The following is an 11,590-nucleotide window of genomic DNA, read 5'->3' as shown; positions in this document are numbered from 1 at the left end:
TTCCTCCGACTCTTCTGGCAACACTGTGAGGTGGGTGTGGTCAGGTCCATTTTGTTGCCTCAAGTGGCACCGACAGTAAGTGGCACCATCATGCCAGTAAGTTCACACCCAGGTCTGTCTGGCTACAAAGTCCGTGCCTTTCTTTTATACGGCTCTATCTTTTTAGCTGTTTTAACCCGAAGACTCCAAAGCTTAAGCTCTTGACTCTACTGCTTGGGTCCTCACCTTTGCATGGGATGATTTTTGTGTCGGATGGTGGAAGGGAGAGCCTTCTGCCTTGGGGATGGTGTCCATGTTTAGAAGGGCATCTGTCTCCTTCCAACCTGCTTCCTCTCATCACTCCTATCAACTCCCTCCACTTCCTCACTCCCCTCAGCCAGTGAATTGAGTGCCAACGAGTCCCCTAGAAACATCTGTCACCCACACTCTCCTCTTCATCCCCATAACCACCGCCACCATCAGACCCACTTCCTCTCTCCCTTGAACTGGGCACACTAATCGGGGTCCTTTGCTGTCCATCTCTCCACCCCTATTTCTACCTAGTGACCTAACGATAATGTGGTCCAGATCACGATGAGGATATTCAACCACCTGTGATGCTCCCTCTCCCCTGGGATGCTGGCCCTCCTGTCTTCACCCTCTGTGGTGTCTCCCCCCACCTTCCTCCCACCCCATGAGCCCACCCTACCTGGCTATTGAGGTACACCACACTTCTCACTTGTTGTGGACGCCTTCCACATTTAACATTTTTAATTAAAAAAGCCAAAGTTATATATGTATAACGTAATTAGGCTTTTTATGAAAAAGAGCCATCTGCAGGCGATGTCCTCAGGTGTCACATGCCTCCAATGCAACCTCCCATTTTAAAATCTCAGCTCTTGCTTTTGCCTCCTTGTTTCTAAATAACAAGTTATATTACCATTCCTTGATATTTTTTCAGTTTTGTTTTTTAATCACTCGACTTCCTGCCTTGAAGGAAGGGGATTTAACTCCCTCATACAGTGCTGACCCTCTGCTTTTTCCTCCCCTCTCTATATATTCAGATTTTTCATTAGATAAATGTTTAATGTTTACATAACTCTGACTATGTACATATTATTCACAGTCAAATCAGGTTTTATACTATATCAAGTTTCTTCACTGTATATGTTTTTCAATTTTCTTAAGTTTTCTTTGTACCTGCCACTAATTCATTGTCAGAAGTACATGTCTCCTCTTCATGTGTTCAACACTGCCTAGTCCATCAGTTTCATCTTCTTGAAGCTGTCCCTCCAGGAGCCCTCTGTCCTCCTGCTTCAGCCTGCTCTGGGTGCTCTGGGCCAGCGGTCACCCCAGGCATCTCCCTTCACCATGATCTTGGGCATCTTTCTGTGTTGTTTCCTATATCCTACGTCTTCCTTTTTCCCCCCTCCCCTCGCTTCATTTGACTGAAGCACATCCTCTAGAAGTTTCCTGAAAAAAGATTCATAGGGGTTACATTTTGGGAAAACTTTCATTTCTGAAAATATTGTTAGCATCTTACTGACAGTTTGGCTGGGTATAGAATTCTAGGTTGGGAATAATTTTTCCTCAGTGTCTTGGAAGTATTGTTTCTTTACTGTTTCCTGGCTTCCAGTATTGCAGTTGAAAAGCCTAATGACATTTTTTTTTTTTTAAAAAAAGAGTCTACTTTATTGAATCCAGTTTTTTTTAAACTTCTTTTTGGGAGCGGGGAGGTAATTATGTTTGTTTATTTTAATGGAGGTACTGGGGATTGAACCCAGGACCTCATGCATGCTAAGCATGCGCTCTACCACTGAGCTATACCCTCCCCTTCAATGCTATTTTGATTCTAGAACCTTCATACTATCCCATTCCTATCCCTTCCCCTAGAAGATTTTAGAGTCTTCCCTTTCTTTCCAGTGGCTGAAATATCACCTGGTCTGCCTCGATGTGGCTGTGTCTTCATCTGTTGGAATAGGCACTTAGCAAAGTCTTTCAATGTAGGAACTCATGCTATTCACTGGTAGCATTTTGGTGAGTTTCTTTCATACACGTATATATACACACACATATATAAATGTAACTACAATCACAATGAAAGCCTGGATCATTTTGCATTCAGTTTTTAATATAAGAGAAGCACTTTCCTGTGTTATTAAAAGTGTTATACAATTTTAATGCTGTTTCCATTGTTTATTTGGGTTGCCATTTAAAATAATGCAGTGATGAACATCTTTCTGAGTAAATATTTCTCAGTATTTCTTTAGGCTAGATTCCCAGAAGTATAATTACTAGGTGAGAAGATAATGAATGTACCAAGGCTCTCTATTGGTACTGCCAAATTGATTCAAAGAAAAATTATACCAATTTACATATTTTCTGGCAGGGAATGGGAGTGCCTTTTCTTTTTTTTCCAAATATATGTACTGGGGATTGAACCCAGGACCTCGTGTGTGCTAAGCACGTGCTATACCGCCAAGCTATACCCACCTGCCCTGAGTGCCTATTGTTTTGACATAGGCACATGCTCACCAACTTTGGGTATTATCTTTTAAAAATCTCTTTTGTGAATTGGTTTACGAGTCACTTTTAAAGGTGAGGTTATGGAAAGACTGTTACACAGAGAGAGAGAGAGTCCTGGTCTGGGTTATTAAAAACTCCTGAGCTAGAGTACATGCTCATGAGTTGTTCTGTAATGAGATGTCAGAACAGAGTGTGCAGAACACCTTCTACCTGGGTGTGTGGTGTGATTTTAACAATGCTATCTGTGCCTGTGTCTTTGGAATGAATACCACCCCATCAGTGGAAACTTAGGAAGCTCGGTGAGAAAGGTCTCCATCTGACACATGGGGAAACTGAGATCCCAACTAATGAAGGGGGAAAAAAACTTTCTTAGGATCTCCCAGCTAGTTAGTAAAACTCCCTGAGAGCAGGACCTACATTTCTCCTGTTCATTGCTGTATTCGGTGTAAACAAAACACGAGCCCCTTTAATTTTTTATTTTTATTTTATTGAGGTATAGTTGATTTTCAACATTAGTTTCAGGTATACAACATAGTGATTATTTCTTATAGATTATACTCCATTTAAAGTTATTATAAAATATTGGCTATATTCTCTGTGCTGTGCAATATATCCTTATAGCCTATTTATTATATTTTTATTTTTTAATTTATTTTTAGAATAGTATTATTTTACTTTATTTTTTTCCCCCATTTTCATATTGAAGTATAGTTGACTTACAATGTTGTATTAGTTTCTGGTATACAGTATAGTGATTCAGTTATACATATAAATATATTCTTTAAAAAATTAATTTATTTGTATTTCAAATTTTTTTTTAGTTGAAATATAGTCAGTTTACAATGTTGTGTCACTTTCTGGTGCACAGCATAATGTTTCAGGCATACATATACATACACACATTCCTTTTCATATTCTTTTTCAATATAGGTTACTACAAGATATTGAATATATTTCCCTGTGCTATACAGTAGGAGATTGTTGTTTATCTACTTTGTATGCAGCCTATTTATTTTATACATAAACTTTGTATCTTCTAGTTCCCTACCCCTGTCTTGCCCCTCCCCTCACCCCTTTCCCCTCTGGTAACTACCAGTTTGTTCTCTGCATCTGTGAATCTATTTCTGTTTTGTTATATTTATCATAAGCTCCTGTTCAAGAAGGACAATACTGAAGCAGAAATGTGAGTTTCCTCTTCACTAAAGGAAGCAGCTTTTCCACTTGAAAATGCCTGGATTTCTCAAGCTAGGATTCAAGTCCCAAACCAGACTGCGTTTTGCTCTTGGCTGGCCTTTCCCTCTTGCCAAGATCCTGGCCCCTGAGATGAGGAGGTGAAGTGTTTTTGAATGTTCCTCATAACTTGCCTATGTTGAACACACCCTCAGATTCTTTATGCTTGAGTTTGTGTCAAAGTTTGTGAAATATTGTTTTAAATAATTGCATAAAGTCCTAAAACAATGGCCAGACTGAGAATTAATGACACCCCATAAAGCGTATCTGCTGATGTCAGTGGATTAGTGGTAAGCTTGTAAGGTTTTGCTTTCTTTGGGCCCATTGTTTCTGAGAGCTATTAAAAGTGCAGTGTTACTCCTGGTATCTGAGATAAGCCAGTTCTTCTGTTTGCTTTCCCAACTGCTACTGCCTGTTGTTGTTTTTAAAAAAATATTAAAAAAATCAAAATTATTTTTAATTGAAATACAGGCAGTTTACAATGTTCTGTCAGTTTCTGGTGTACAGCATAATGTTTCAGTCATACATGTACATACACATATTCCTTTTCATATTCTTTTTCATTATATGTTACTACAAGATACTGAATAGAGTTCCCTGTGCCGTACAGGAAGGCCTTGTTGACTTATCTATTTTATATATAGTAGTTACTATTTACAAATCTCCAACTCCCAATTTATCCCTTCCCACCCTTTCCCCGCTCCAATAACCACAAGTTTGTTTTCTATGTCTGTGAGTCTGTTTCTGTTTTGTAAACAAGTTCATATGTGTGTGTGTGTTTTAGATTCCACATATGCATGAGTCATATGTTATTTTTCTATCTCTTTCTGGCTTACTTCACTTAGAAGACAATCCCCAGTTCCATCCATGTTCCTGCAAAAGGCATTATTTTATTCTTTTTTTTATAGTAGTGTTCCATTGTATAAACATACCACAACTTCTTTATCCAGTCATTCGTCAGTGGACATTAGGTTATTTCCATGTATTGGCTATAATAAATAGTGCTGCTATGAACATTGGGGTGCACGTATCTTTTCAAATTAGAGTCCCCTCCGGATATATGCTGGATCATATAGTAAGTCTATTTTTAGTTTTTAAAGGAATCTCAATACTGTATTCGATAGTGGCTGCATCAAATTACATTCCCCTGAGCAGTATAGGAGGGTTCCCTTTTCTCCACAAGCCTCTCCAGCGTTTACCGTTTGTGGACTTTTGAATGATGGCCATTCTGACTGCTATGAGGTGATACCTCATTGTAGTTTTGACTTGCATTTCTCTGATAATTAGTGATATTGAGCATTTTTTCATGTGCCTATTGGCCATTTGTATGTCTTCATTGGAGAATTGCTTGTTTAGGTCATCTGCCCATTTTTGGATTGGGTTGTTTGTTTTTTGTTATTAAGTCATATGAGTTGTTTTTATATTCTGGAAATAAGCCCTTGTCAGTCGCATCATTTGCAAATAGACTTGATCAGGTCCGCAGAGAAGGCGAAGTTTCCACAGGAGCCAAGTGAACTCAGCCCACATCCAGTTGGAGGCTGCTCTGGACCAGGTGTGCTGGGCTTAGGGTGGGTGCAGGGTAGGGGCTTCAGGGATCAATCAAGAGTGGCCCTGGCCTTAAAGGAGACACCTACGCAGGGAATGGTGCTCTTTGTCCTTATTTTAGAGGTGCCTCTGGTGTGCGTAGGGCAGGCAGTGCCCACGGTGGCCAAGTGCTCCCTTGGCAGTCTGGCCGCCGGTGATGCTTCCCCTTCTCCCCTCCCCTGCTCCTGTCGTAGGGTGGTGGGGTATTTATGCCACGGAAATGGCCAGTGCTACAAATTGGGGCTTGATTTGTTGCGTTTTATTTTCAAGCCTTTAGAAAGTCTAGACCTTAATATTTCAAGAAAAAATGTTAAACATAATGCAGATTAATCTTAAAAGTGTGTCATATATGTAGCTATTGCTTTGTGAATAGCAAAAAATATAGGAAAATATCCTTTCAGTATTTGGAATCTGCTATCTGACTCACATCTTTGATGAATGACAGAAGTTAGAGCCTAAGTCTTTGTTGTTTCACTTTTGTTTTATCTCCTGACATAAACACAAATTTCAACCAGTGTTCATGTCAGAACAACACTCATTTATCAGCTGCAACCAGAGATTGCAAGAGTTTGGTAAAATTGCTGGACACATCCTGTGGGAATTGTTGACTATATGGAACTACAGTTAAAGAGTGCTTTTTTTGGAGAGGGGAGGCAATTAGGTTTGTTTGTTTGTTTATTTATTTATTTATATGGAGGTCCTGGGGATTGAACCCAGGACCTTGTGCATGCTAAGCAGGCACTCTACCACTGAGCTGTACCCTCCCCCCTCCTAAAGAGTACTTATTATTTGTAATCTGAGTGCTACCATACCTTATATTAGTAAAATTTATACATTATATATTTATAAAATTTATAAATGTAATTATAAATCTATAATTTATATGTATAATAATTATACATTTTGAAATTTATAATTATAAAAATATATGTATTATTTATATATTACATGCAATATATTATTATATACCTATTATATATTTATAACATATGATGTATTATATATATGAATATATTAATAATTAAGATAATATGTAATTACTATAATACACTAAAATATATAATATACAACTATATAATATATATAATATATAGTAATTGTCATACATTATATATTATATATTTATTATATGTAATTTGTAACATTATGTATTATATAATACATACAGAGAACTATATTATAAAATTATATAATTATATATTAGTAGATTATATATTATATATTATTTGTATATTATATATATAGTTCCCTTCCCCCAGATATCTGGTGGTTAAACATTTACCCACATACCACTGGCTTATATAGTTAAAACTCGAAAACCCAGGTGCCTCAGTTTGGGTTTTAGAAGTAGATCCTTAGACAAAAATTTCAAGTGCAAAAGTATTTTGGGAGATGTCTCATGAAACATCATTAGGAAGTAGGAAGTGAGACAGGGAAGGGAAATAAGCTAATAAGGGGTGTTTTATCAAGCAAATGAACACCATGGACAACTGGAGCTTAATCCCACAAGCTTAATCTTCACCACGGGACAGCGAAGAATGTGCACCCGAGCATTTTCTCGAAGGATGAGGGAGCTGGGGTATTTGTCCTCCTGTCCCAACAGGCTGAGGGTGCTCTCAGGCAGGGGGAGTGGCGTTAACCCCCTAGCACTCTGGCCTTCTGGTGCACTGGAGGCCAGAGAAAGTCCTCAGGCAGAAGTCTGGTGCTGATAAGTCTGGCCAGTAAGTGCCTACAAGTGGCCAGAGCTCAGTGGTAGCAGGGGGTAGGCCATGATACTGCCAGGGGTAGGGGCCTAGCTTTATGGAACATTTTGGCCCCTTTGGGACACTGGCACATTCAGTGGCAGCTGGGAAGGGCTTAGTGCTTGGGGACTGAGGCCCAGGGGAACTTCCTTGCCTTTACCTCTCTAAGTCTATAACATGGACTAACATGGACATGGAATAGCACCTTCCCCAAGGCGGTTAAGATTAAATGAGAACAGGGCTCAGTAAATGAAAGCTTAGTGTCCTTTGGATTCTATGAAGACAGATTCTTCTCAGACCTGTGACCTTAGAAGAGTTTCTCTCTCTTGACAGTCAGATGTGCCTCATTCATAGTTAGTGAGAGTTCTGTATTTCATCATGTTTCCCCTTTGGTCTTGGCTGCCAGGAAGTCCAGGGCTAGATGTCAGGTGTAGCAGCCTCTTCCCTGTGGTTCCCACCACCTCACTTTTGCAGCAGACACACATTGGGGTGGATGCTTAGATCATAAAGGTTGGGGCCAAATCTATGCCCCTCATTTCTTCTGATACCAGATCTTTACTCCTTGGTCAGGGGATTGGGCAGTGGGGCAAGTACGCCTGCTGGATTAGTCATACAGGATTCTGGCTACTGGCTACATCAGGCCATGACAATGGTCTTCCTTGGATTTTTTCAAATTTGAGCTGATCCTATCTAGCCAAGATGCTGAAGGATGAATTTAGGACTGCCTTCAGCCATGGGTTCAGCCTTGTGTGTGTATGTGTGTGTATGTTAGAGAGAGAGAGAAAGAGGATGATGAGTCAATGAATTGCCTCTTTTTGAAACTAATTCAAGTTGGATTTCTGTCTTTTGCAACCAAAGCATGTTCAGCAGTGTACTCTATTATCTAATTCTTGATTTATTTTTCTTTGACCCTTGCTGTATATTTTTAGTTTTGTTATATATTTCTTTTTTTCAAGAGGTAAGTTTTAAGTTATGGATTTTTTTCTTTTTTAAAATTAAACTATAGTTGATTTACAATATTGTATTAGATTCAGGTGTACAGCAAAGTGATTCAGTTATATATATATATTGTATGTATGTGTGTGTGTATATATATATATATATATATATATATTTTTCCAGATTGTTTTCCATTATAGGTTATTATAAGAAATTGAATATTGTTCCCTGTGCTATATAGTAAATCCTTATTGTTTTATCTATTTTATATGCAGTGGTATGTATCTTGTAATCACATACTCCTAATTTATCCCCCTTTGGTAACCATAGATTCGTTTTCTATGTCTATGAGTCTGTTTCTGTTTTGTAAATAAGTTCATTTGTGTCATGTTTTTAGATTCCACATATAAATAATATCATATAATATTTGTCTTTCTCTGTCTGACTTATTTCACTTAATATGATAATCTCTAGGTCCATCCATGTTGCTGCAAATGGCAATATTTCTTTTTTTATTTTTTTAAGCTTTTTAATTGAAGTATAGTTGATTCAAAATGTTTTAGGTGTATAGCAAAGTAATTCAGTTTTATATATATATAATACTTTTCCAGATTCTTTTCAATTATATGTTATTACAAGATATTGAATATAGTTCCCTGTGCTATATAGTAGGTCCTTGTTGTTTATCTATTTTATATATTGTAGTATGTACCTGTTAATCCCAAATTCTTAATTTATCCCTCCCTGCCTTTCCCCTTTGGTAACCATAAGTTTTTTTTTTTTTTTCTGTGTCTGAGAGTCTATTTCTGTTTTGTAAATGAATTTCTTTGTATCATTTTTTTAGATTCCACATATAAGTGATATCATACGATATTTGTCTTTGTCTGATATACTTCACTTAGTGTGATAATCTTTAGGTCCATTCATGTTGCTGCAAATGGTAGTATTTCATTCTTTTATTCTTTTTTATGGCTGAGTAATATTCTGTTGTATGTATATACACACGCCTTCTTCTATATCCATTCATCTGTCCATGGACACTTAGGTTGGCTATTGTGAATAGTGCTGCTATGAACACTGGAGTGCATGTATGTTTTCAAATTAGAGTTTTTGTCTTTTCTGGATATGTGCCCAGGAGTGGGATTGCTGGGTCATATGGTAACTCTATTTTAAAAATTTTTAAGAAAGCTTCATACTGTTTTCCATAGTGACTGCATCAATTTACATTCCCATCAACAGTGTAGGAGGGTTCCCTTTTCTCCACACCCTCTCCAGCATTTATTATTTCTAGACGTTTTGATGATGACCATTCTGACCAGTGTGAGGTGATAGATACTTCATTGTAGTTTTGATTTGCGTTTCTCTAATAATTAGCAATGTCGAGCATCTTTTCATGTGCCTATTGGCCATCTGTATGTCTTCCCTGGAGAAAGTTTATTAGGTCTTCAGGCCATTTTTTGATTTTTTTTTTTTTTATATTGAGCTGTGTGAGCTGTCTGTATATTTTGGAAATTAAACCCTTGTTGATCACATCATTTGCAAATATTTTCTCCCAGTCCATGGATAGTCTTGTCATTTTGTTTATGGCTTCTTTGCTGTGCTATACATATGGGTCTTCCCATAGGCTGCCCAGTCCCCTCTTTTGGAAGTGAGTGACATAGAAATGGGGTGTGTGCGTGCGTGTGTGTGTGCGTGTGTGTGCAGACAGATGTTGCCTCCACTGCACCGACAGCCGAGGCTGGGAGGAGATGAGGCCTCGGGTGATGCTGAGTGACCAGTGGGACCTCCCTGGCCTTAGGACCTCACTGGGACCTCTGAGCTGCTGCTTCCGCCTCCCCATCATTCCCAGGCTAGGGGGAGGCGGGGCTTGGCCTCCAGCCTCAGAATGTGGGCCCCACCGGCAGGTCCCATGCCTTCTCCCCTCACACCCAAACTGTCCTGCTGACTCTTCCCCAGCAGGGCTTCTGGGCCTGCTGGTTCCCAGGGACTCCACCCCAGCCAGGCCCTCGCAGACTCACCAGCTCATCACCGCGGCTCGCTGGCCTCAGCAGCTGTCCCGAGACATCCCTTCTCCTGTCACTCCAAGGCCCCAGCTTGCCTGGACTCTTTGTTCTTTGTCTCTACCTTTGCTTGACTTTTGATACCCATTTTTAATTTGTGTTCAGTCCCTGCTTGCCACTGATTAAACTCTAGGGCTTAATTTAAGGGAAGTTTTTAGCCAAACCTTTACTCTGTGCCAAACCACCACGCTGGCTACTTGACAAGAATTATCTACTCCTCGCAATAACCCTGCGAGGTAGGAACTATTATTATGCCCATTGGATAGGACGTAGGCTCAGAGGGCTGCGGTGCCTTGTCCAAGGTCATGTGGCTGGTCAGTGGCGGCGGAGAGGGGTGCCCAGACTGGAACTCCTGTTTACTGACCCGGAGACCCCTCGGTGTCTCAGCCTGGGGGAGAGGTGGACTGCCTGGCGCTGAACCTGGTCCCCAACGTCTGACTGTGGACCTTTCTGCCCTCGAAGCTGGAACTGTCCGGGGACCCCTTGCCCCTGTTGTCCTTCCCCTGGGTCTTGCTGGCCTGTTGCTCAAGGTTCCTGACACAGCTCTTGTGATTCCCAGGAGCTGATTTTTTCTTTACTACTCACGGCTGGTGCTGGAGTTCCCGCAGGCACACCCCAGCCTGGGAATGCCCTCTCCCCACTCCACCCAGTCCAGGGACCTTCCTTCTTTCAAACCTGAGTCAAGTGTTTCCAAGAAGTCTACCATGTGCTACCCACCCCACCTGGTGGCTCCTTGATTCTGGGCTCCCCTCTGCCTGTGAAGCAGAGAAAGCTCTAGGCTCATCTGCCCTCCCCTATCGGACCGGATGTCCCCAAGGACAAGGGCTGTGCCTCCCCTGTCAGACCAGAGTGTCAAAAGCAAATTAACACGCTGAACATCAACTATGTGAGAGACCCTTTGGGGCCTCCTAAGGCACTGTTGTGTGCTATCACGGGAGTGGGAGCTGCCCAGATAATAGAAGCAGTGGGAGGGCTGAGAAGGGGGAAGCCAGGTGATCAGAAGCGATGAGGTGGGACTTCCTGGGAGAGGTGAGGTTTGCGTCAACACCATCTCTTACCTGGATGGTGGCAAGTGATATCTTCTTTCCTGGTTTTTCCTTTGCTGCCCCCTCTCCCAAAGTGTGTTCCACACGGATGCTGGAGTGGCCCTGGTGAACACTCCTGACAGTGTCACTCTCCTGCTTAGAACCCTTCAGTGCCCCCGGAGTGGTCAGGATAAAGTCTGAGCGGACAGCGTCTTTCACCCGGTCTCTGCTCTCAGTTCCGTCAGGCAGATCCAGCCTTCAGCTGTGCTCTCCAACAATGCTTGAGTGCTTGCATTCTCTATCAGACCTGTCTCATGCCTCTATGTCTTTGCTTGGGTGCTTCCTTGAGCCAACGGGATGTCTTTCCTCACTTCCTTAGCTTACTTACCATCTACTTATCTTCGAGGTTCAGCTAAATTAAGAACTCCTCTAAGATGCTTGCCCACCCTGGGATGGGTGGGATGACGTCCCTTTCTCTGTGTTCCATCTATCCTCCCCTCAACCC

General features: G+C 40.8%; 1 non-coding gene across 1 annotated transcript; it reads right to left on the bottom strand.

The window, feature by feature from the left end:
* Positions 1–1,738: 1,738 nt before the first annotated feature.
* Positions 1,739–1,810, bottom strand: TRNAA-AGC. Its single transcript has one exon. It is a non-coding gene; the product is annotated as a tRNA-Ala (tRNA).
* Between the last annotated feature and the right edge of the window lie 9,780 nt (positions 1,811–11,590).

Source organism: Camelus ferus, chromosome 16 (assembly GCF_009834535.1).
Source record: "Camelus ferus isolate YT-003-E chromosome 16, BCGSAC_Cfer_1.0, whole genome shotgun sequence".
Lineage (NCBI taxonomy): Eukaryota > Metazoa > Chordata > Mammalia > Artiodactyla > Camelidae > Camelus > Camelus ferus.
Note: the sequence above shows the minus strand (reverse complement) of the source record. Positions and strands in the feature narration are given on the sequence as shown.